We start from the raw sequence: 25,054 nt of genomic DNA, 5'->3' as shown, positions 1-25,054 counted from the left end.
AACTCACCCATGTATCACAAAGGCCCAATGCTGAAATTAGACCTGAGTGTTGAGGTTGTACTTTATAAAAAACAATTCTACATTGACATCCTGTACCTTAAAGGAAAACCACAATAATACACATGCCATAGGTTTGTCACCAGCTCTAAGTCCTTCCACCATGGCCTTTTTATCCTGGAGCCAGCCAACTGGCCACTGAGTCCTTAGAAAACAATGAATCAAAATTAACTTCTCCTGCTTTGAGTTATGGATGATGAATATTTTGTCCCATTGACGGGAAAGTGTTTAGGACCAACTCCAAAAGATTATTTCTAATAAGATCGAAGGAAATATAATCTCAGTAGTGTAGGAAGAGCATTATGGTTTGTCCTTAACTCTTATGTCTGCAGTTAGCATAGACCACAGACCAAAGACAGATGAATAACACAGAGAAGAAGAAAGTTTACTCACACAGGCAATGTGCTCACATGGAAGAAGATACAGTGAGAGGTGACTCAGAGGGATGGCTTGGGCTTCTGACCTGTGAAATATTTTCAGCAAAGAACAATAAATCTTAGAGAAGACAAAGGGAAGCAGTTTCAGGCCTTCAGAGGTGGGAGACTGTGGGAAGGCAAATAGGGGGGAGAGACCAGTGGGGTGAGGTTTGCTCATGAATCCCTCTGGTGTCGTCCCTAAACTGGAAAGAGCCGTCTGGTATAGGAGAATTGATGTCCTGTCTTTAAGTGGGACAGAGAGGATGGGGTAGACTGAACTCTTCCTTCATATGTGCTTCTTGATTGCCTCTAGCTCAAAAATATTTATGTTAAAGAGGCAAATGTTGGGATGACATTTTGTGGTTTCCCTCACTTGCTGATAACGTCTTCTTCCTTATAAGGAGCCTGAACAAATCCAGGAGCCTGAAATGAGGAGAGAAGGCAGCTCATCCACAGTAGGAATGCCGACCTCTTCCTTGTCCTTGGAGTCTCAGAGATCTTTGCTATGGGGATTTCCAGAGTGGAAGTTCAGGCTTTGGGTAACTCTCCCTTTGAGGTCCCATTTCCTCTTCGAGTAGTTGGAGTAGTAAGAGGTTTCCCCTTTCTTGGTAGAACTTTGACCCTCTTATCTCTCTCTTGACATTTTGGGGAAATCTTAGTTGAGGCCTGAGGAAATGCTAAAGCTAAACCAATAAGCTGTTTCTATTTTCATCCATCCTTGAGACAATGAGCTGAAGACACTACCTAATTGGATAGGATGGGATCAGTGATTGGGAGTGGGGGATAAAGGAATGGAAGAACAGGGAAAATATCCAGAACTGAAAAATCAGTCAATGTCTCAGTCACATTATCATGCCACATTGGACCTGATTCAGCCATAAAGATGTCATCCGTGGAGGTGGGGGCAGGACTAAAAAATGGCCTCTGGGCCAGAGTGAGGAGAATGAGAGAGAGTTTAAGGAAAATTTCCTCAAGGCAATTGTGACAGAATTCATGAAAGAATCTCTTAAGAATTTGATATGAGGTGAAAATTGGTTCCAGTTGTGATAGAGGGGGTATCAGCTGTGTCCCTTTCATAAGGGATAGTAAAGGTATGAAGCCCCCACACCTGGTGTCTCTGAGGACTGTGATGCTGCACAATGACCGCCTCGTGTGGAAAATTCTTGAATAATTAGAGAGACAGGACAAACACCCCCTGTAAAGTTAATGGTTATAAAATAATCAGTGTTCATGGCAGTCACACCTACATCCCAGAGCCATCTCCACACACTGCCAGCTGGTCTCTCTCAGTATTTCTGATTTTAGGAGAAGGCTAGTGATTCCACGGGAATCCAACAATGATACCTCTTCACTTAGTACCTGTGCAGATTTCTTTTGCTCAAGAAAAAAGTATCAAAGAAAATTATAAATATTTAATCAAGCAGATAACCCAAACAAGTGGACACCTTGGGCATCATAAATTGGGCTGCTATACATTTCTCTACAACAGCCAGCCCTTCAGAAGTCACGACTGAGGTATGTGATTATTCAGCTCCTGCTTTATACACTGATGAGGAAAAGGTTTTGGAGGACTGACTGATGGGCCCCTAAGATCAGAAAGTCACTAGGAAACCTCTCTATTGTGCTGCATGGGTGGACTGTCTCCTCCATCCTCCCACATAGATCCGCCTCATTGCTTGCTTACAGCCCTCTGTGGCCACCAGCCTCAAGTCTGCAGGACTTCCTTTTGGGTTTTGATAGAAACCCAATATCTCAAGGTGCCACATGCGATTTCCTGAGAGAAGCGATTAAACAGTATTGAGTGGGGTCCTCTGCTGCCCATAGAGCGGCCACCCGGGGTAGGAGTTTATGGATATAAACACGGGGCTGATTCATATCCCTTACCCAAAGCGGTAGTTGTGAACAGGTTAGTTTGTAAGAACACGAAGGTGGCAAGGCAGTGGCTAACCTGTTTAGCACCCTCTTCATTTGTAGCTAATCCTTGGTGCTGCTAATGTAGCTAATAAAAGCTGTTGCACTTTATCTCAGGGCATTTTGCACTTGAGTTAGAAATTTCTAGTGTGTTCTATTTCTGATTACAGATGTAGTTCCATATGAGGTATAATAAAAAATACAGGAAATGTTTAAGTTTTCAAACTTTTTATTTAAGTATTCACTATATTTTGTGATCACATTTCATATTTATAAAATGGTATTACCAGTTAGTTGAAGGTTCTTTTGCTCCATTTAGATAGAAATCACACAAATTGTAGCTCTTGTTGTCAAGAGCCCTGAGCTTTGTATGTCAGTATCTATCAGTTGTTGATGTTGAGAGTTTTCTGCCATCCTTCTGGCGACTGGTGCCAGCAGTGACTGCCAGACCTTGAGAACTCTTCTGGTTGGCAGAGATAACAGCACACAACAATTCTGCGTTGCTTCCTGTAACTGCTATATGCTCTCAAAGTAACCAGCCCTGACTGCTGGCTGCTTCAGGCACCAGTGATCTTGTATGCACCAGCTCAGCCTGTTCTAAGTGAGATAGAAATCATAAACAGGCTAAAATATGCCACCCCAAAGAGGTGTTGTGAGGATTCTCCTGCAGCATGGTGGGGAGCAGTAAACAGTGATCCATTATAAGTAAGGAGGAAGCTGCTTATGGAAGAAAAAGGTAGATGCACAAACCCACAGTATCAGACTTCCTGCTTGGTCACGGGAATGGGAGGGTTTCCTCTTGGACCCGACTGAGGACACCTGCAGAGGGTGAGTCATCTGAGATGGACCACAGCTGAAGCTTCTTGCAGCCAAAGCAAATGTTTCCCAGAGTGGTGTTGGGACAATGGATTTAATCATGGCCAGCTGTAAGGTATGTGGGGCAGCTACAGAAGAAAGAAAGGAAGACAGAAAGAAAGGAAGAGAGGCAGACAGACAGACAGACAGAAAGAAAAAAAGAAAAAGACAGAAAAATAAATAAAACGTAACTCTTGAGGAACATGGAACCTGTCTTTCCTGTCTTGATATGCTGAATAGAAGATTATTTTGCAGAATTATTTTAGGAAATTATATATGGCATTTAAAAACTAAAGACTTCCATGAAATCATTGATGCTAGTATTCACTACATCAACTAGACAATCACACACATGCCTAGTCCAAAAATACATTAAGGGGTATTCTTGTCCACGGGCCTCTTTAATTCCTACTTTAGCTTCTCCCAAAGTCAACACTCGCTGAGTGATTTTACCCTCTGCTGAAGTGGTGCAGTCAAGGACCACAGGACTGAAATGTTTTCAGTAAAGCCCAGTAGTTACCGACTCTGCGTGTTAGTCAGCTTTGTCTTACTATCATAATTACCTGAGACAATCAGTGTGTACAGAGAGAAAGTTTACTTTGACTCACAATTTTAGAGGGCCCAGTCCATGGGTGGTGAGCCCCATTGCTATGAGGAAAGAGGACTCACCTCATCCATCACAAGCCAGGGAGCAAGACAGACAGCGGAAAGAACCAGTGTCCCACAAGGCCCTTCCCAGCGTCCCTTAAACCCTCTAAAGACCTTCCACTAGTCCCGTCTCTTAGAGGTTCCATGACTTTCTCACAGCACGGTGCTGGGAGCCAAGCCTGTAACACGCAGGCCTTTGGGAGACATTTAGGATCCAGACTCTAACACTCCTGTATGCTAACACATGCCAACAGCCAGGAGCTACCACTTTCTCTGTACTATTTTAACTGCAGTCATCTCTGCAGTTCAGCACAAGAGCTGCTCTAAGCCAGAAAATGCCAGATGGTGCTGAGGAATCAGATTCCAGAGCAATGTCATCTGCAGAAGTGAGCCAGTAGCTAATTGACAAAGATACCCTTACTGTTTTTATAGAAGTCAAGATGTCCTACTTCTAACACTGGGACTGTCCTTTTAGAATTGGCTTGGGTCTCAAGTTCTTTTTGGATGCTAGGTCTGATCTTGCTTCTTAAATCCTGTCTTCAGATGTAGCTCTGCAGTGCCTTCTCTTCAAATGGTTTCTCTTTATTTCTTCGGTGTTAAGCAATCCATCCTCCTCCCCCTCAGAACTGCTTTGTATCCCTCATCTGCACCACCCTCTGAGAGCTGTCATTTGTTATTGCAATGTCTTTAAAAAATGCATCTACTTCTTACCTTCTTAGCTGGTTGCTAAGAGCTTTTTAGATTACAACTATATAGTTTATTTCTACCTGGCTTGGGAGCTTTTGTGCCTATTTGATATTTACTTATTGAGAGATAGCTTTTCTGAGGTTTGATATATCCAGGCCAGAGAGTTCAGAAGAGCAGTGTGCTACAGGGCATGTAAAATTAGGAATTATACACTGAATTTTAGCTCAAACCATAGAATGTATCTGGGGGCAAGGTTCTCCAGAAAATTATTTCAGTTGCTCAATAATTCTAGTAAGTCCCAGAAGATGTGAGCAGGACATTATTTTTACATTTCATTTCTAAGTCTTGTTGTGGATATGGCTCAAATCTATTGATCTCTTATTGTCTGTGGATGAATTTATTGCATAAAATATTTTCACTTACAAGAAGCTTGATTCCTGAATTCATCTTTTTCAGTCAGAATATCACAGTAATGTGTGGAAGTCTAGCGAATCCCAGAAGTTATTCGGGTAACAGGTGAAACTAGATTTCAAAATGTGGTCCAGCTACCTTAGCATCTGTTGGGAACTTGCTAGAAGGGCACCCTGGGTCCCTAAAATGCTAATCAGAAACTCAAGAGATGACTCAGCAAGTTTTATGCTCCAGATGATTCTGTAGCAGGCTAACATGTTACAGTGACTGCTGTAAGGACCTCATATAATTATAATAATTAGTATTTCAAGAGAATCTCTTTAAAAGAAGGTCTAATGGCTTTAAGATAGGTCACAAAGTTACAATTTGCCATTGGCTCATCTAACACACTTTTATTGTGTCCTACATGCCTAAATTATACACCATACTAGAAATAAACAAACAATTTCTATCTCAAGAAGGCCTTAAATTCAAAAGGGAGATGCACACAGGAACATATAATTGTGAGTCTGTGATCTGAATGTGTATTTTATTCTGAAGGATATGCTCCAGGAAAGGCTTTCCAGTTGTGAACCAGGATATAGAAATCAGATAGGTATTGAGATATCTACTTACAACTGCATGCTAAGTAAGATTAGTCTCAGGGGTGGAACCCAGACACTAGCCTCTGTAGGTCTTGCTCTGGGAAGACATGGAGAAGAATTGAGTCTGTGAATTGAATATTCACCTGGCCAGGACTATGTGACCTCCTCCTGTATCACCACACCTGTATCATCACACCAATCAAGCAAAAGCCCAGAAGATAAAGGTCACCTGAAAGCCCAAACTAGCTACTGGAGAAACATAGCTCACTAAAACTATATTCTTGTATTATCTCTCTGAGTAGCAGTGAGCAAGGGGAAAAGAATACTCAGCATTATATTTCTGGAGGGAAAGAAGTTCAAATTCTTTCTCCCTAATAGAAACATGTAAAGATTCAGTAAGTGAGCCTCTGCTGAAACCAGCGATTTGTAAGCAGATAAACAGAGAAGAGAGCATTCCAGATGAAGGGCATGACACATACAAAGGTCCTGGGATCTAGAATAAGAGTTTGTAGAAAGTGGGCACAAGATTTCATTGCTAAAGTTTTTGGTTTTTCTTTTCTGATAAAGTGAGGAGACAGTTCATTTTAAATGTTAAAAAGAGAACTTCATTGGTTTTATAACAGTAAAAAATTCAAAAAGCTATAGGGAACCAGTAACAGACTGATAAATTATAGTGGAATCATACAATAAAAATGTAATGTTATGTATTTTTATTTATTTGCCTTATGGAACTCATTTGTAATCACAAATTCTATTTACATCTATTATCTTAAATAATTTTATTGATATAAGAGTTGGAAGAAATCCAGAAGGGCATTCTCCACAAAGTAAATATTGAATGTCTCTGGAATGTTTTCTTAGTTTTGGGGAGTGCACAGGAGTTGCTTTTATAAATTAGGAAGAATTAACAGTGGGTCACATTCACCACAAACAGCTTCTCCTTTCTCCAGGGGATGGGGATGGGCGAGGAGGGCTGGGTCACTGTGACCTGCCTGCCTGTCACTTGCAAGGCTGACCGGGCTCCAGTGCCCTCGACCCTGTCTATTCTTAGTGTGCTGGGCACAGCAGCAGGATCCGAGGAGCTCTGTTTGCTGAACACACACTCTCAAGGCTTTCACTTACCACGTTATCTGTTTCTGTTATTCGAGGTTTTTTAAATTCAGGAAATAGACAACTTAAAATTTAAGTTCTAAACACAGTACTGATAGCCACTATTTTTAAGCCTTTCTAAACCTTTATTGACTTTTTCAGGATTGTAGAAAACAACATATTTTCTCCTAAAAGATTCTCTGGCAAGAGAGCAATTTGGGCTCTTTCTTAACCTTCTTTTATGGGTTTATTGACTTCGATACAGTTCATGAAAGTTATATGAATGCTTCAATCCTTTTTGTGTTGCTGAAATGTATCTTCAAAGTGAAGTTTCCAGCCGCCAATCTCGAGTAAGAGTTTTCCCCCATTCCTCCTTGTTTTGTTCATTCTCTGAGACCTCCTCCTCATCTCCGGACACTGAACCAAGGTCTAGGAAGAACATGGCATGGAGGAACTGGACCATACTGGCACCTGGTTGTGGAGTTTTCCCTCCCAGCCAGTGTCACGCAGAGTTTCAGTCAGGATGGAAACGCCCAGCAGCTGGGTGTCCAGCTGCCAATTCATCACTTTGAGACGTTTCCGTGGGTGTCGCTTTGCGCAAGGCGTGGGGCTCGTTCTGCACGCGCACAGACTTCCTCCGTGGCTTCTTTCCCAAACTCCCCCACCCTGGAGCTCAAAGAGCTGCCTTCGCTGTCACCAGCCCAGGCACATCTCACCCGGCAGAGCAAACTGGAAACCGTGAGATGGGTGGGGTCTCCTGTGAGAGGAGGCCGGGGCAGAACCCCAGGCCCGGAGATGGGGGACCCAGTTCCTCACAGCAGCTGGCTCTCAGGAGTTTGGTGCACAGGAATGAGTCAGTTTACCCATCTGTGCTGCATGACCTCCTCTAGAACAAGCGTGTTTGTCCTCCTTGACATGGAGGTGACGAGGCTGGAGTGAATCTTAGGGGCAAAGTGCTCAGACCTGTGGGCAGGGCACACATCAGGGAGCCACACGCAGAGACAGGCCGGACAGCCCAGCAGAGCTGGAACACTTGTGTGAGGTGAGGAAGGGTACAGGGAAGGGTTAGCAGAAGTGGAATGGTCGGTCCATTTCAGTTTCCCTGTGACCCTGCTGTGAGCTACATCTATGGTCTCATCACGTAGGTGAATTAACTAGGACTTGCAGAGACTAAATAATCCCAATGACTATAGCACAAGGCTAATTGTACGCAGCATGATTAGTGCTGGTGACTGAACTGCTGGAGGTTTAAGTGACACAAAGCTTACTGGGAGCACTGTCCATACATGTACAGACGGTGGACAGTGTTAAGGGAGCAACAAGGGAGAGTGGAACCGATTGGAAGCAGAGAACAGTTTCCAGGGCCTGTTTGGAAGGAGCTGGTGGAACTGTGGCTATGCGGACACCAACAAGGGGCCACCGTGGGACCTCGGTTCCCAGGGGAGAGGAGTCACGCTGCTCTGACCTTGGCTTGACCTCCTCCTTCTCCTACCGGTGTCAGTGGCTCCCCTTCCTCACAGGAAAGCGGGGCTCAGGGCCTGGCTGATGCAATCCATGGAGCCCAGAGCCCTGTGACTGAAAAGAAAGGCAAAGAGTGGCGGAGTGGGCAAGTGGACAGTGTGTCCACTGAACTGCCCCCCGGTGTGGCTAACTGGGGTTCAAGCCAGAACTGCGGAGCGATGGAAACATAGTGTAGCTGGGAAGTGGACATGGGATCCGCAGCCACGCCAACAGGAGAGAGGCGAAGAGCAATAACAAGGTGTCTAGGACCACATCAGGCAGGGGACCCTGGGAGTCAGAATGTCCCTGGACTAAGATGAGAGTGAGCCCTGTAGGGATGGGTCCCGGTCTCCTGCTGGGTACCGTGACTCTGACTCCTGGAGGGAGCAGTTGGGAATAGAGTGCCGGCTTTCATTTGCAGATCCAGCCATCTCAGTCTGATGGTTCCGCATCCTGAACGCCATGTTCCCTCCGCACGAAGTCCACTGGTTGCAAAGTTTAAAACAGGAAGCGTGGAAGCAGAGTAGGGTAACAGAAACATGCTGGGCCCATAAGACAGGACATGCGAAGTCCCAGGTCTTCACGAGGTGAGACCCCATGCCAACGTACTTGCGTCTGTGTGGTTTTAGAGTACAGCAGGTCTTCCTGCGTGGCCCATTGGCTGGTTGTATTTATTTAGCTCCAACTGTGTAAACCACGTGAAGTATTTAATGCATGTGTTAGTTCCTTGTAGCTGTGTAACAAACGACCCCAAGTTGGTGGCTCAAAGCAATACACATGTATCCTATCCTAATTTTGGAAGGCAGAATTCTGAGATCAAGGTGGTGGCAGAGCCATGTCCCTCCAGTGGCTGCACAGAGGGTCCTTCCTTGCCTCTTTCGGCTCCTTATAGTTCCTGCAAAAGTTGCTTTTTTATAATGCTCTAACCTCAATTTTTGCCTCCATGTTTACATGGTCTCCTTGATGTCCACAGCTCCCTCCCTTTTCTCTGGTATGGGCATTAGTCATGGGATTTAAGGCCCCCCAAAGTCCTGTAATATTTCATCTTGAGACTTTTAATTAGCTACATATGCAGGAACTTTATTCCAGGTAAGTCTGTGTTCATATTCACACTCAGTGGGTGTGAATTTGAGGGCTACCACTTAACCCACTAATACGTGATTGAAACCTGTTTCGGAACAGGCTGCATGGTCTTCCCACCTTCTCTGCCTTTCCTAAACTGTCTAAATTGCCTGCACTTTACTGGGTCCAGTAAATCTGAATGTACCTTTCCTTTTAATGAAAAAGGAAATCTTTCTTGCTCTTACCCTTCAGCTTCCCTGCTTACACATCCCGTGGGGACCTTCTCAATGGGCCATTTTCACCAAAGGTCTGCAGACAGGTCACTGCATCATTAAATTGGAAAAGGAGAACCTTTTCTTGGGTTCAAAATTGTTTCCATTTTGTGGCCTATTGATTTCTTGTATATTCCAGCAGTCTGGCTGAAACAGGAAGGGAGGTAGTGATGGGAGGTTTCCTGCAAATGTGCAAACCAACTGTCTTTTCCCACATTCCTAGCAGCCTCTGAAGCAAGCATCTGCTCAGTCTCTGACACATGCAGCACTTCCTCCCTTAACCTCAAAGGGCACAGTCCAAGACCTCAGGGAATGCATGAAACCTTGGACAGTACCAATCCATCCACATTTATACTTTTTCTTTTAAGACACGTGTATGTTATCGTTCAGGCTTTTGGGGGGGGGCAGTGCTGGCTATGGAATCCAGGACTCACAAATGCAAGGCAAGTCCTTTACCACTGAGCTACATCACCAGCCCCAGAGTTTAGATCTTGAAGGGCCCCAAAGGCTCATGTGTTAAAGACACGGTCCCTAGCCCCTGACACTATCCAGAGATGGTGCAATGTTTAGAGAGTGGGGTCATGCTATAGTTTAACTGTAGAATGTCTCCCCAAAGCCTCATGGACTCAGAAGTGGGGCTTTTGGTGGGCAATTGGGTCAGAAGGGCCAGCTACACTCATCAGCAGATTGACTTGCTGTTGACTTCAGCAGCTGACCATCTTTTAAAAGATAGATAACTGGGAATGAGACCTAGAAGGATGTCCCCCTCTCCAGCTCCTTTACTCTCTGCTTGCTGACCACCATGATGTGAGCCACTCTCCTCTGTCAGAGCCTTTCACCGTGCCTTGGCACCTCTCTTGTAGATAGTCAACCGTGGACTGAATCCTCTACATACTATGAGCTCAACAAACCTCTCTTCCTTTAAATTGTCTGTGTTGGACGTTGTGTCCAATAACAGGAAAGTGATTCGGAAATGTCTAATGGGAAAGAGTTAGGTCATTAGAGGAACACCTTTGAAGGGAACACAGAATTCGCAGACACTCCTTATCTCTGTCTGCTTCCTTGCAGCCATGAGGTGAGCAGCGTGGCCTGTCACACATTCTCACCATGATGTGCTGTTTGTCACTACAGATTAAAAAGCCATTTGGCCAATCCACGATGGATGGCAAGCCACAAAAATGTGAGCCAAAATAAATCTTTCCTCTTTGAAGTTGATTATTTCAGGTCTTTTGTTACTAATGGCAAACGGATCAACTTAACTGTTGTAGTTTGATTTCTCAGGCACAGTAAGAAATTAGGAACAATAAATAGCAGTGCAGCAGAAAAATTGGAACACTATGCTGTTATTAAAAGTATATTAAAACTTCTGAATTGTTTATTTTCGGAATTATTCATTTAATATTTTCAGACTGCTGTTGACTGTGGGTATCTGAAACCACAGAAAGTAAAGAAATGGATATAGAGAGACCATGCAAAATATCCAGGGCTCCATTCAAAGCCACAAAGTAAAAATATTAAAGGAGCAGCCACTTATGCAAGCACAAAGTCTTAAATTTGGAGTATTTCTGTCCATTGCCTCATGCCATTTAGAGAGGTCAGATTCTGGGGCTCTTCTCTGGCGGATGGCAAGCCTGATCCTGCCTTCTGCTGTTTTCTGTTAGAAAAAAGAAGAAAGATCCATCGCAGTGGTTATGATTTGCTGAGTGCTTTTGATACATTAAAACACAGATATAAGTATGTTTTTCTTAATCACTTTTGACCACAATCCAGTGCAGTGGCCACAGACTCATAGATGGGGACCAAGGCATAGGGAGGTTAGCTACCTTTGCATCTTAATGACTTTTAATAGTTCTTATTTCTATATTTTCTCTCATGTCCATCAGGTACCTCGTGAGAAACAACAGCTCACTCCAACTTGGGTAATTTGATGAGAGTTTATTTATAAAAGGACAATTTACTAAGGCATGAGAGAGTGGGGAGGAGCCATAGGGATGGTAAAGACATATAAGAGAACTAGCTTCAGGGCTGTGACCACTCCGCCTCCCCTCTCCCTACAAAGAGTAGACACAATTACTAGAAACTGAAAGGGAAGATGTGAGTGGCAAAGATCTCCTGGAAAAAGGCAACGACTTCACAAGCGGGGAAGAGGCAGCCTTCAGGTAAGAAACAGTGACCTTGAAACAGCAATAAATACACTGACCTCATTTCCCTTCACCTAAGCTCTCAGTGACCTTCAGCGTGTAGCATTTTGTAGGAAGGGAACCAGCCCATCTGGGTTTGTCCAGGGCTTTCTTAGTTTTAGCACTGATTGCCTCACATTCCAAGAATGTGCTTAGTCCCAGAAAAACCAGAATGGTTCTGGCCAGATCTGGGGCTCTGATCCCTGAGTACCAGAAGAGAAGCATGGTGGCCTGTGGAGTGCTGCCTCCCCACCTGCCCATCTAGTCCACTCATTATTCTGTGAAAACAAAAGGAAAATTTTGCATCAATAGCCTTTTAAAGTGCAGTCATGAGGTCATAGGCAAACAGGTTTATGCACCATTCCAGCTTCTGCCAGGAATGTGCACTTTAGCTGTGGTCACCTTTGCCCACAGGTATCGGAACAATTGGAAAGACCAGACAACTGCATAATACCAGGGATTTAAAGTGTGTGTTTCTTGTTCTATGGCTGTATTTCCATTCTGTTTGCCTATTCTTTCCTGATCTCCTATTTGTCAGTGGAGATCCCATTTCTTGTCAACATTCAGTCACCTGTGTAGCTCACTTTTTTGTTAGCTCCAGAATGCTGATTCAGATTTATCTAAACCTGTGTTCCTAGAATTGCAATTCTTAAAACCCCAGTTGAAGCTGTTCTTGCACTTTTGCAGTTTATGAGTTGGGGTTGCTTGTCAACACGTTAGCTCAGTCTTCAGTGAGAACAAAGTATATTCCAAATTCTGTTCCAGCCCTGGGCACTCCATAGTACCATAGGATGGGGGTTCTGCTTCACGGGGAGTGAGGGAGGGTGGTGAAAATGGAAGCAGGTAAACAGATGATACCATCGAGGGAAGTGATACACTATGAAGAAGACAATGGGGTTCCCTGGGTAGCTAAAGAAGGCTGTGGTGATGTGGTGTGACATTTGGGCAAGGCGGGCTCTCTGAGGTGACACCACCCCCATCATCCCATAATATAGGGGCAGCAGGACTGTGTGTGGGTGCTCTTTATGCTGTCCCATCCTCTGCAGCTCCATGCATCCTCTCACATTCCCGCTTTTTATCTTCTCCACATGGTGCCTCCCCTCACCTCAGATCCTAAAGAGAGAGCATTGTGTGCTTTGCCCTTGACACAGTGAAAAATTTCTGTTTGCAGCAATACTGGAGACTGCTATTGATTATAAGTATCTTCTGGCCATGGGATAATCCATGGAGAGAAGCAGGGGCTACATCTGAGGCCACAGAGACGATGGTGGATGCAGTGGGGAGGGGAAGACCAAAGCAGAGAGAAGACTGGAGGGTTGGGGCTGGAGATCTACTCTCATCTCTAAATCTTACTTGGGGAGATCTTTCTCCCAAAGTCTTCATTGTGGTTCCTGGGCTTTGTTTCATCCGCATGAAACCATATTCTGGAGGCTTAAAGGATTTCTCAGAAGTGCCTCAGTGGGGAATGAAACCCTAGAGAGGTTAAGGAGTTAGGCTGTCACACCCAGAGCCTCCAATGGAACTAGCATTACTGACCTTCTACTGGGAAAAGCTTATAGTTGTCCCAGGTCTATCAAGTCTACCATTCTGTATCCTCCAAGGGTATAAGGAGCCATGTGGAAGCTCAGAGAATCCCTGAACTTTTATGGTGTTCATGTAGAAAATATCTGTAATTTGATTCAAAAATAAACAAATAAACCTTTTGTCTGAAGATTCCTCCCCGTAGTTCAATAATCATGAAGCCAATACAGCATTATTGAACTTCCTCAGCCTCTCAACTTTAAAAGAACGTAAAAGGCAGTAATTGATGGTGTGTTCTTAGACCACAGGAAACCACTTGTCACTATCCATTAACAGTTGCTTTTCAAGAATATTTTCCTTGTCTCCATTAGGAAGAAACAGATGACAAAGCAAAACTAAAAAGCTATTTGTTATATTGCAGTCAAAGGCACTAAACTAAATATTCCTGGACAGCCACATACTTGTATGTGGGATACATTCATTTTACTTGCAAATGGCTGATTTGTCTGCTTATTTATTTACAACGGGTTGATTTTTCTTAGCAACCAATGCATATTACAGCAGTGTCCAGACTCAGGAAGTTATGTTTTGGGTGAAGTTTATAACCCAGTGCCTGCAGGATCTGGTGATACCATAAATAAATATCCTTAAAAGCACAGAAGCTTAATTTTTGGACATTAATTGACACACAGTTTCATGATTATCCATATTTAGGGGGTGCAGTATGATATTTTTCAGTGCATACATACAATGTGCAATGTACAGATCAGGGCACAGGACACGCCCATCATTTCGAGCATTTATTATTGTTTTGTGTTAGGAACATTCAAAATCCTTTACAATAGCTATTTTGGAATACACATCTAATTGCTGTCAGCCACAGTTACCCTGCTGTGCTATAGAACATTAGAAGTGTTTCTGTTTCCTCCTTTCCGCCTGCACTGCTTATATATTGTCATCTTCTCTGCATTTGTCTCTTCCCACGTCCTTCTCAGACTGTTAACCATTGGTCACTCTCTATTTCTATATGATCAAAAATGCAAGCTTCCATTCCATACATAAGTAAGAAAATAGGGTACTTGTCTTTCTGTAGGGAGATTGAATTTTTAAACTGAGAAATTTCTTTTTTGTCTTAACATTTTTTTCCTCCCAAATTTCTGATAAAAGAATGTTACCTAAGGCAAGAATCGAATTTGGCAACTCATTCCAGTTTAATATTATGCAACAAGGACAGTAAACCAGTCTTGATGTGTGGTTTTTGGCTTGACAGTTGGTGTCATGGCCTTAAGAATTCTATCTCCAAAGAAATTAGCAAAATGTTTCCCTGAATATCTTTTTTTTAAAAAAGCAAAAGTTTTTCATTGACTCCTTACTTTCACCCAGTACTGAATAGAAATTTTGCCTCAGAATCGATTCTCAGCTGCAGAAACCATCTCCTGAGATGAATTAGAGATGGTGTCTATTGGTTTCCAAACAGAGGTATAACCCAGAAGATCATAGGGATCACTTTATCTGGGATCACAGGAGATCGTTTAATCTGGGTGTTTTCAGGAAAATACTTCTCTTGGGAGATTGTTAGAGACATCCCATTGTAGGAGGATAACGTGGAAAGATGGTGGTCTCCTCTCAGGTGGACGGGTAGGTCTTACTTGAGAAGATTTCAGGTGTTTTTTCCCAAAGAGTTTATTGTAGTTCTGGCATTCTGCCCCATGTACATGAAATCAAATTCAAGACATCTAAGAGGATTTGCATTTAGGATTGAGTGTTCTATAACCTCAAGGACAGAAGGTCCCAAGACAGACGAGACAGATGTTTAAGCCTGTGTTTCTTATAATGTGCACCATCGGAAATTTAGGCAGTGCTTAGTAAAAGTACAAACCTAGGTTTTTTTCTCAGACCTAGAGAACCAGAATCTTTGGGCATGGAGCCAAGGATTTGCAAATTTGATAAGCTCTGCCCTTGAACATCATGCTCTTCAATCTGGAGAACATTTGGTAGAACTACAAGTAGTAAGAGAATTCATCATATTTTACCTGAAATTTTGCTAAGTGATAAGGACTCTCTGGATTTACTTGTACTTTTCCATTTTAAAAGAAAGGTGGGTAATGCACATGGTTTGGAGTTCAGATGACATTTAGAATAGTTCAGCACAAATTTTGAGTCTCTTTTCTTTAGAAAGCACTGTGCTAGGCTCTAGAGAGAAGTACATATGTTGAAGATGAAATGTTCATGTGCACTTGTAAGAAGTTTACAAATAATAAAGAAGGCAAATAGTTGCTACATAACCTGGTGGGTGCAAGGTAGCACTCGTGCAGAGGACATGGAGGAAAAAACCAAACCACTCTAAGGTCTTCCCAAGTTTCTGACTGAAATACATGTCACATACGGTGAAGCCTACAGGTTTAAGATACACAGCACAGTGAATTTTCCCAAGTGCATACATCCACTGTAACCACCACTTAGGTCAATATGCAGCACATTTGCATCACTGCATGGAGGACCCCATCACCAACAGGGCCCATCAAAGGTCACCGCTCTTTTGATCTCTGTCCCATATATTAATTTGTCTTTAAAATTTTCATACAAATCAAATCATCTCTTTTTGTATTCCTTTGTATCTGTATCCTTTTAGTCAACAGATGCTGTGGAATTCCATTCCCTCTGTCCCATTTTTCAGTATCCCTCATTGTTCTGTGGTCTTCCATCGGGTGGCTGGACTACATTCGACTCATTCTACTACTGATGGTCGCTTAGCTTGATTCTAGTGTGTAGCTATTGTGAACCAAGCTAGTGAAGAACAATTTTATATGTCTTTCAGTGCACATAAACATCAGATCAATGGCTTTATACTGATAAGGGAAATTGTCAAGTCAGGATACTAGAGATACTGATATAAGTATAAAATTCCCAAAAGTTTTCCAAAATGGTTTTACCATTATCCCATCCCAGTGGGCAGCAGCACTGTAGAAGGGTCTCAGCTGCTCTGTGTCTTTGCCAGTATTTAGTTTTCTCAGTTAATTTCATCTTGGTCACTTCTCTGTGTGACTGTGTGTGTGGATGTATGTAGGAGAAAGGGTTTTTGTCAGCATTATTTTTTTATTTTTATTTTATATTTTAAAGAGAATAAAGTCTAACAAAATAAAATAGAATAAAGCCATTTGAAAGTACACTGAAACTGGTATGGAACTTGAAACGGGATAACAAAAAATCAATAATCACTACTGTAATATATCTTGTTATGTTCAAAATAGTTTTCCATACCATCAGATGCAGTAAAATCAAATAAAACCAAACAGAATAAAACCAATCAAAATAGAACATTGAATAAAACAAAGCAATAAATTGGAACAAAGCAAAACATTGAGAACATTATTGGATTTCAAAAACAAGACAGATAGAAATCCCCCATATTTGCTATATTGCATATGGTTATCCTCTTAATAGATGCTCAGACTACCAGCGTTAGGCCTGCAAAGTCAACAAAACAATACAAGCATTTGGTTGCGTTTGTACTTCAGTTGCTATCACCTCAGCCTGTCCTCTCAGTCAGCTAGTTGCTTACGGGGTGAGGAGTGTGATTCTCAACCTGAAATCTGTTGGCTCACGGAAAGGGCAAACTGGCTTCTTCTTGTTCTCCTCGCATACCCAGCATGGTTTCTGCCAACTCACGGGAAGGGTGAACTGGCTTGCCTCTCTTGCTGGGCCCCACATGGTTTGACTTTGTTGGTATTTCGGTTGTGGCTTTAAATTGTATATTTCTGTCATGAGTAATGTGAGTAACTTTTATATACTTCCTGGTTCTCTAGATCATTGTTTTGTGAAATACTAAACAAAACAACAAAAAAACCCTCTAAAATCTTGATTGTCTTTATCTTATGGATTCCTAGGATTTCCTAGGATGGTTGTTTGCTTTTTTTAAATTTTAACTTTTATTATTTTTGTGGTGTCAGTGATTGAACCCAGGGTCTCAATAACAGTAGATAAACACTATGCTCCTGAGCCACACCTTCAGGTCAGGAAGTGTAGTTTTCATGGGTACACACACACACACATGTACGCACATGCACACACACACTCACACCCAAACATAATACCTTAAAATACTCCCCCTTTCTTCAAACACACCTATCCCATCATTCTGACCACTTTATTGAGCAGTTTTGTGCATTCTTTTTTTGACTGTCTTTACCACGTGTGGTAAAAAAATTTAGTGAATTCTATTGTTGAGTGCCACCCAATAGGAAGGCCAGCATGTGTAAACTTCATTCATGGTGTTTATTGGGTCTGGCACCATCTAACTTCTGACTCCTCCTAAAAGAAAATGATCATCAAAGGTAAATATTTTGAATCAGTTCAGGATATCAAGGCATCATGATGGAGCAGCTAGACGCTCACGGAAGAGGACCTCAGAACTGCTTCCTGAAGTGACAAGAACACGAGGATTAGGGCATTCAAAGCAAAGAGGAATGTTTGGAGGGGGACAGTTAATAGCAATATGTCTTCTCTCTTCCTTTCTGTAATGTTAAAATATTTAATTATTGACAAATAAAATCATATTTTCAAGGTACACAACATGATTATTTGATACATGCTTTGTATAATGTTATCACAATGAAAATAATTTACACATCTGTCACCTACTGTTGTGGCCAATATTGTTCTTAATTATTGTTACCCAGCAATAAATAAAATCCACAGAACATACTCATTTTACCCCTGGAAATTTGTACCTTTTGACCAGTATGTCTTCAGTTTTCTCACCTTTCTGTCCACCCCCTGACAATTCTTGCTTCTGAGTTTGACCTTTTCGGGTTCCGTGTAACAATGAGACCATACAGTATTTGTCTTGCTTATTTCTCTTAGCAGGTCCTCACGGATTATCTGTATAGTCATAAGTGGTGGGATTTTATTCTTTTTATGGCTGACTTATATTTTGTATATTATCATGTTTTCTTTGTCGATTCATGTAACAAGGGACACTGAGGTTGGTTTCATGTCTTGCTGTTGTGACTAATGCTGCAACGAACATAGGAGGGCAGGTGTGTCTTTAACATATTGATTTCATTTATTTTGGACACATGAACAAAAGTAGGGTTACCGGATTGCATTGTGTTCTATTTCTAATCCTCTGAGGAGGTCCATACTGTTTTCCATAACAGGTGTCTCCTTACCTTTTTTGCCGACAATGTACAAGGTCTCCTTCTTCTCTACATTCTTACCAGCAGCTACTGCATCTCTTTTTTTGGCATAATAATCATCCTAACAGGTTCCTATCAGGAACTTCCTATCTCCTGTCTTTGATTTGCATTTTCTTGAAGATTAGTAATATTGAGCATATTTTTATATACTTGCTGGCCATTTGTATGTCTGTTTTATAAGAATCTCTATTCAGGTTCTTCAGCCATTTTTTTACAAAACCATTTTGATTGCTTTCTATGTGTGTGTGTGTGTGTGTGTGTGTGTGTGTATGTACACACGTGCATGCACATGTGTGTGTCTCCATGTGTGCATGTCTATGTGGTTCTTTTTTGGTTTGATTGCCTTTTCACTTTTGATCTGTGTGAATTTCTTAAATATTTTAGATATCAGTTCCTTATCAGATATATAATTTGCAGATATTTCTTCATGTTCTTTTGGTTGTCTTTCCCTTGGGTGGTTGTTTCCCTGGCTGTGCAGGAGGATTGGCTTATGGTAATCTCACTTGCGTATTCTTGTGCCTTTGGCATCTTATTGAAAAGTTTCACAAGACTGATGTTAAGTTGCTGTCCTATTTACAAAGTTTTGCAGTTTCAGATATTATATGTAAGTCTCTAATCCACTTTGACTTAGTTTTTATCATTATTGTGACACTGGAATTGTGACAAAGCATTCTTGTGTGAAAGATTACATTTCTAATGTCAGTGCCAAGTATCTGCCTGATGCACCCTGGTGTGGTGGCCTCAGAGAGCACTGACCTTGAGGTCGTTGTTCTGCTTTTTCTCTTCAGGATGGAGCAAGACAAAGGTCGAGTTTCAGTATTTTTTTTGTATGAATATCCATTTTTTTCCCAAAGCCATTTAGTGAGGAGACTGTTCTTTCCTCACTGTGTGTTCTTGGCACCCTAGCCAAACATTAATTAACTGTATTTTCCTGGAGCTTACCGCCTCCAGGTTCTCTTTTTTATTCCATTGGTTTGTGCCTGTTTTTGCTTATTTCATGTTATTATTCTTTCAGCTTCATTAGTGTCTTGGTTAATTTTCTTTCATTGCTGAGACAAAATACTTGGTGCCCAAAATGAAGAAAGGAAAGATTTATTTAGCTCATAGTTTGTGGAGGTTTCAGTCCATAATCAGCTGGCTCTAAGTCAGGGAGTCACGGCAGACGAACAACAATTCATGGCGGTGGAAGACAGCAAAAGCAATGAAAGCAAAAAAAGGGAGAGCATCTGTCCCTCACAGTGTATGTAGGCCACGTGCACTTGAGTGTAGCACTCACACCCATAATCCCAGCATTGGACTGTGGATCAGTCACAAGCTCTAGAAGCCCATCTCCATGACTGGATGAGGCTTTGGAGGGACATCCAGACACAACGATAACAAGTAGGAATAATTAACAAATAAAACTGAAAATGTTAAAAATATACAGCATAATGCTTGATGGAGGTACAATCTATGGAATGAGTAAGTCAACTAGTCAACACAGCCATCACCACGCTTGCATTTTTGTGATAGAGACTTGTAAGTCCTTCTCTCTTCACAACTTTCAAACACATATTATTATTGACTATAGTTCCTTTGCTGTATGTTAGGAACTTATTCTTCCTGTCCAGCTGAAATTTTGCTTTCTTTGATCAGCAGATTTTGATTTCACCTCCTGCTGTCCCCCAACCACCATTCCCCTCTCATTTTGATGAGTTCCTCATCAAAGTGAGTCCCTGCAACACCTGCCTTTCTGTGTTTGGTTTATGTTATTAAGTTCATCTATGTTGTCAAAAGAGACAGGATTTCTTTTTACTTTTTTCTTTTTAGAAGTTTACCCATGATTTAAAAAAAAAAATCTTGAGCTGGGTTGTAATCCCAGCATTTGGGAGCTGAGATAGGAGGATGGCTGTGAGTTTGGGCCAGCTTGGCCTACATAGTAAGCTCAAGGCCAGCGTGAATGACATAACGAGACCCTGTATCAAAAACTAACAAGCAAACAAACAAAAAGAAAGATAAGAAAACAGTCTTGAGTCAGACATGTTGACACATATCTCTGCACTCTGAGAGCCTGAGGCAGAAAGATCATAAATTTGAGTTCAGCATGGGCAATTTAACATCTTAGCAAAGTTGTCTTAAAATTGAAAAATTAAAAAGAAACAAATCATGATGGCTCTTTTTCAGTCTTTAGGACCAAAAATATTTTTCACTGGCAAATAATAATTGTGTATATTTATAGAATATAATGTGATACTTTGATTTACATATGCATTGTGCAATGATCAAATCTGGGTGATTAGCATGGAGCACAATTTGAGCTCAGGGAATCGACAAACGCTATTTTATTGGTGTGCATCTGAATTTTCTCCTGTATGCTTAGTTTCAACCTCACTGAAAGTTTTTCAAACTCCTCTGCAGTTCTAGGGGCTTCTTTTGCTTTCTTTGTCTGGTTATTTCTTACTAAGAAGAGGAAAGAGAGAAAATTCCTTTTTTGGAATCCAGCAAAGGCAAATTAGTCATAAAGGTGAACAGAGTACAATACAGTCAACCCTCCGAGTCTGTGAGATTGTACCATGTGGATCAAAAGGAGTCGGAAAATAGACACCACTCTGCTGAGCGTGTGCAGACGTTTTCTTCGTCATCATTCTCTGGGGAACATTGTGAAATGACTACTGACATAGCCTTTTCACATTAGCATCATATCAACTAGCGATGATTGAAGGTGCACAGGAGGATGTGTGTAGGTTCTGTGCAAATATTATGCCACCTTACGTAAGGAACTTGTGCATTCAATGATTTAGGTAAACAGGGGATCTGAAACTGGACACACGAAGTGGTGACTGCATTTCACTTTGGGATACTGTTTTCTTGTGCTAATCAAGACCCAGGTGACAACTATAACCACAGGCCCAAGCCCACCTCTGAACAGTACTGCCCTGAGCTCCCTATAGATCCACACAACCCAGAGTCGTGCCTTCCCTTCCCACTGGATCCCCATGAGCACCTCCTTGCCCCTTACTGTGATTTTCAAAATTATGCTGTGGTCACAGCTGCTTCCGTTGGCAAGGACTCCATGAGCTCATCAGCATTGTTCTGTGGCCCCTGGTGTTGGGGGACTTTGTGTTCTCGTGACTTTAGCAGGCCAGGGATCACCCAAATGTTCACTGACCTGCAGTCTCTGGGAAGGGTCCTCAATAAACAGCCATCTTTCTCTTTGAAGATCTTAGTGTTCCTTGGCCAGCAACAGAGAATGAGTTGAGTTTCCATGAGATCAGCCTGGAAGTCATTTCAGTTCACTTGGGCCATTTCAGGGAAGATACTTTCGTCTAGGAAGATGGTCATGGGGGCTTTCAATTACTTCCCGCCAGTCATCACTCCTTTTACTCCCATTGTCACATCAGGTGGATTCCTCGGTTCACGTCACTCTTCTGTCTCCAAGTGGCTATGGGTTACAATTCATCTTGGGAAGAAGATATGCATCCGTGGGCACCAGACACAGCCAGCTGGTGCTACCCTTGAAATCAACCCTACGTCCCCAAAGCCATTCTTCTTGGACGCCTGTCCTAGACCACACCCACCCCAAAGCAAAACAAGGCAACCAAAAAATCGCCAGAAATGTCTTTGCAAATTGAATTATTTGTCTTTAGGACATGAAGGAGGAAATAGATCTCTGAGGCTTTTCCTTTTCACTCTTACTGGTGGCAGTGGAATTGTGACATTCTTTTTTTATTCTTTACAATTTTAATTTTTTATTAGAACATGTTGACAGTGCTTAATATTTACATTCCTGGTATGTATGAAGTTGGTACGTGTACATAACACGTCTCAGTTCTCCTTTTGTTCCCTTCCCCTCCCTCTTCTCCCCTTTCCCTTCATCTCTTGGTCCCCTTCCCATTTGCAAAAGATTTTTTATTATCTACTGTTTATTTTGTTCTTTATTTATAGTTTGGGTTTTTCTTTTTCTTTTTCCCTATAACCTCAAGTAATGATTGTTTATTTAACCAGTGTCACAAACTGACAATTTAAGGGATCACAACAAAGAGACACTTAAAAAACTCTGACACTACTTAAACCCAGTTCCTTAAATAATTAAAACTCTGTCAAACACACAGTCTTTGTTTTCTAAGCTAATATTTCATGAATATTATTAAAAAGAGGTCCATATTTTAAGAAAACCTTGTTGTTTTAAATATAGAAGATTCTATTTTGGTTTCCACTGGTGTATTAAAATAAAATTTAAAATGTAGTAACCTTTACCATAATAAATATTTCTTTTTATTTGTACATTTGTCCTTCATAAACCCTCTCTAACCCACCCAGCACCACTACAATCATTTAGACTCTTAGTTTCTGTTTTACTTTTTAATTTCTTAGAACAATGACTTAGGATAAAAATTACTCTACCATACAAAATCTCATGTAAGAGAAATCTAGTGATATTCAAGCTTGTGTGTGCCTTATTTATTTTACTTAAGATCTCAAGGTACATTCATTTTCCACAAATGACTTAAATTTATCTTTTGTTTTTTACTTTCAAGAGAAAGAAAGAAAAATTCCAAAACAAGACAATAGGAGGGTATCTAACAATGGTTAATACATTGTGCCTTGTTATCTTTAAATTAGTTACTCAGAGTACAAGATATAGGCACTTAATTGACCAAACAATATTAGCCACAAACCTTCCTTTTCAATGAACTAAGAGAAACTAGCAGTATATCATATATATATATATATATATATATATATATATATATATATCTTTCTCTATGACACACTAGAATTCCATTGTGTTGTAAACACCACATTTTCTTTATCCTTTCATCTGTTGATGGACCTACAGGCTGCTTACAGGATTTAGGGATTTTGAAGTGTGTGGCTATAAACATGGGTATGCGTGGATCACTGCAACATGATGTAATGAGCTGTAACTCTTCCAGGGAAACAGATTCCTAATGTCAGTGTGGGTTTATGCAATGTACTCTGGTGCCTGCAGCTCAGAGAGGCCCTGTGCCCACCACTTACTGCTCTGCTCCTTCTCCAGATCATCAGAAGGACCATTAGAGGGTGCGTGCACAACTGACATGGAAGAAGGGACAGTTGGCCCCGTGCTGGAGGAAACAACAATGGACTTGTCTTCTGTAGAATGCTTGGCCTCCTGGGAGTTGTAGAATGCCAACTTCAAGTTCATTCTCCTGGAGGAGGAATCGGTAATTCCTTCAAAATAAAGATACAAATCATTTACAGGTGGAATATCCCTCACCTGAAATCCTTGGAACCAGAAGTGTTTTGGATTTCAGACTGTTTCTCATTTATCCTCCACATATAACCTGAAGTTAATTTTATTTTTAATGATTTGGCACATGAGATATGATTTCACACCACAGAGTTTTCCCTCTCTGACATCCTCTTGGTGCTCAAAAAGGTTTCAATTTTGGGGCATTTCAGAGATTGGATATTTGGACTAAGAACACTCAACCTGTGTTTTGTTTTCACTGTGTGAAGATGGGGTTCCAACTGTTCACAGCCCACTGTGGCACAGAAGCCCATAGCAGTGTGAGGGCCAGAGGGCGCCCTAACTGAGCACCACCCATCAGCTCGAAACAAGTTGGCTACAGGGCTGCTGTGTTGGCTGCCTTGTCTCCGAATCTACCCTTGTGAAGATGGAATGTCGCTCATTGGCAGATTTGAACTTCAGGACTGGGTATCCCAGAGACCCAGGAGAATTCTCCATCTGTCTCTTTTGCAGAATTTGTGGTGGAGACAGGCAACCAATACAGACCTACAGGACTGTCAGAATCAGATTTTGAATACTCTCTGTGTAATCAAACAGCTAATTAGTGCCTACTATTCATTTTTAAGGAAAGTGTAATCTTTGGGTCTCTCTCTGCTGCTTTGAACCTAATAAAGAAATTAGTTTGTAAGTGTCATGTTTTATTGTTTTGAAACAACAAGGAATTTCCCAGGCTGGTCTGGACCATGCAATCATCCTGCCTCAGCCTACCAATTACAGACATGCACCACAATGCCTGGCTGCTCAAGAAGACTTCTTTTAAAATTGAGGAAAATATTTTAATTAATAGCAAAGGGGATTTCAATCTGTTTTGTGGCTCTGAGTTTGTGCATTTGGAGTGGGCTTTAGAGGTAGGGTAATCGCAGGGTGGATCAAGAGGGAGAGAATAATAAAGACAACATCTGAAAAATGTTGTTAGTTTTTTGGTTCTCTTCAGTGCTTTTCCAGTAAGTGCTGTGATCACTTTCTTGGCCTAAGTCATCATTCAAAGGCTTCCGGTCCCCTCCATGTGATGAAATCTCCTTGCTCAGAATGCATTTATAATACTGCAAGATGCATTGTCATCACTGACTTTACAAAACAGCATAATTGAAAAGTCTGTGCCTTGAGAATTTTTCCCTACCTCCCACAGAATCCTAAGTTTGTATACCTCTATAACCCAGCTCAGATCTTAGCTTTTACCCACTTCTGCAACTTGAAAATATTTAGTTTAATTTTCTCTTCAATGAACTCCATGTTGGCCTGTTTTAGTTCAGTTTTAAGGCATATGTAATGGGCATGGCTAATTTAACCAGACAAATGAAGTGCTTTTCTTAGAACTGAATATATACTCTAGAGCATTCTGTGAAACTGAGGATATTTCCATCTCCATCCAACACATAAGTGATCAGCCA

At 41.6% G+C, this 25,054-nt stretch overlaps 1 long non-coding RNA gene across 2 annotated transcripts; it reads left to right on the top strand.

Annotated features, from left to right (window-relative positions):
* Window positions 1-2,931: 2,931 nt before the first annotated feature.
* LOC134478398 (uncharacterized) lies at window positions 2,932-24,291 on the top strand. Of its 2 annotated transcripts, none has more exons than XR_010051018.1 (4): window positions 2,932-3,315; window positions 8,580-8,745; window positions 11,376-11,651; window positions 12,844-12,926. It is a non-coding gene; the product is annotated as an uncharacterized LOC134478398 (long non-coding RNA). The 2 variants fall into 2 exon arrangements; XR_010051017.1 differs by lacking the exon at window positions 12,844-12,926 and adding an exon at window positions 23,412-24,291 and having other exon boundaries at window positions 2,933-3,315.
* Window positions 24,292-25,054: the final 763 nt, after the last annotated feature.

Source organism: Cavia porcellus, unplaced genomic scaffold (genome assembly GCF_034190915.1).
Source record: "Cavia porcellus strain 051 isolate PalLab524CR breed Dunkin Hartley unplaced genomic scaffold, mCavPor4.1 scaffold_13, whole genome shotgun sequence".
In the NCBI taxonomy this organism is placed as follows: domain Eukaryota; kingdom Metazoa; phylum Chordata; class Mammalia; order Rodentia; family Caviidae; genus Cavia; species Cavia porcellus.
This window is presented reverse-complemented; position numbering and strand designations above follow the sequence as displayed.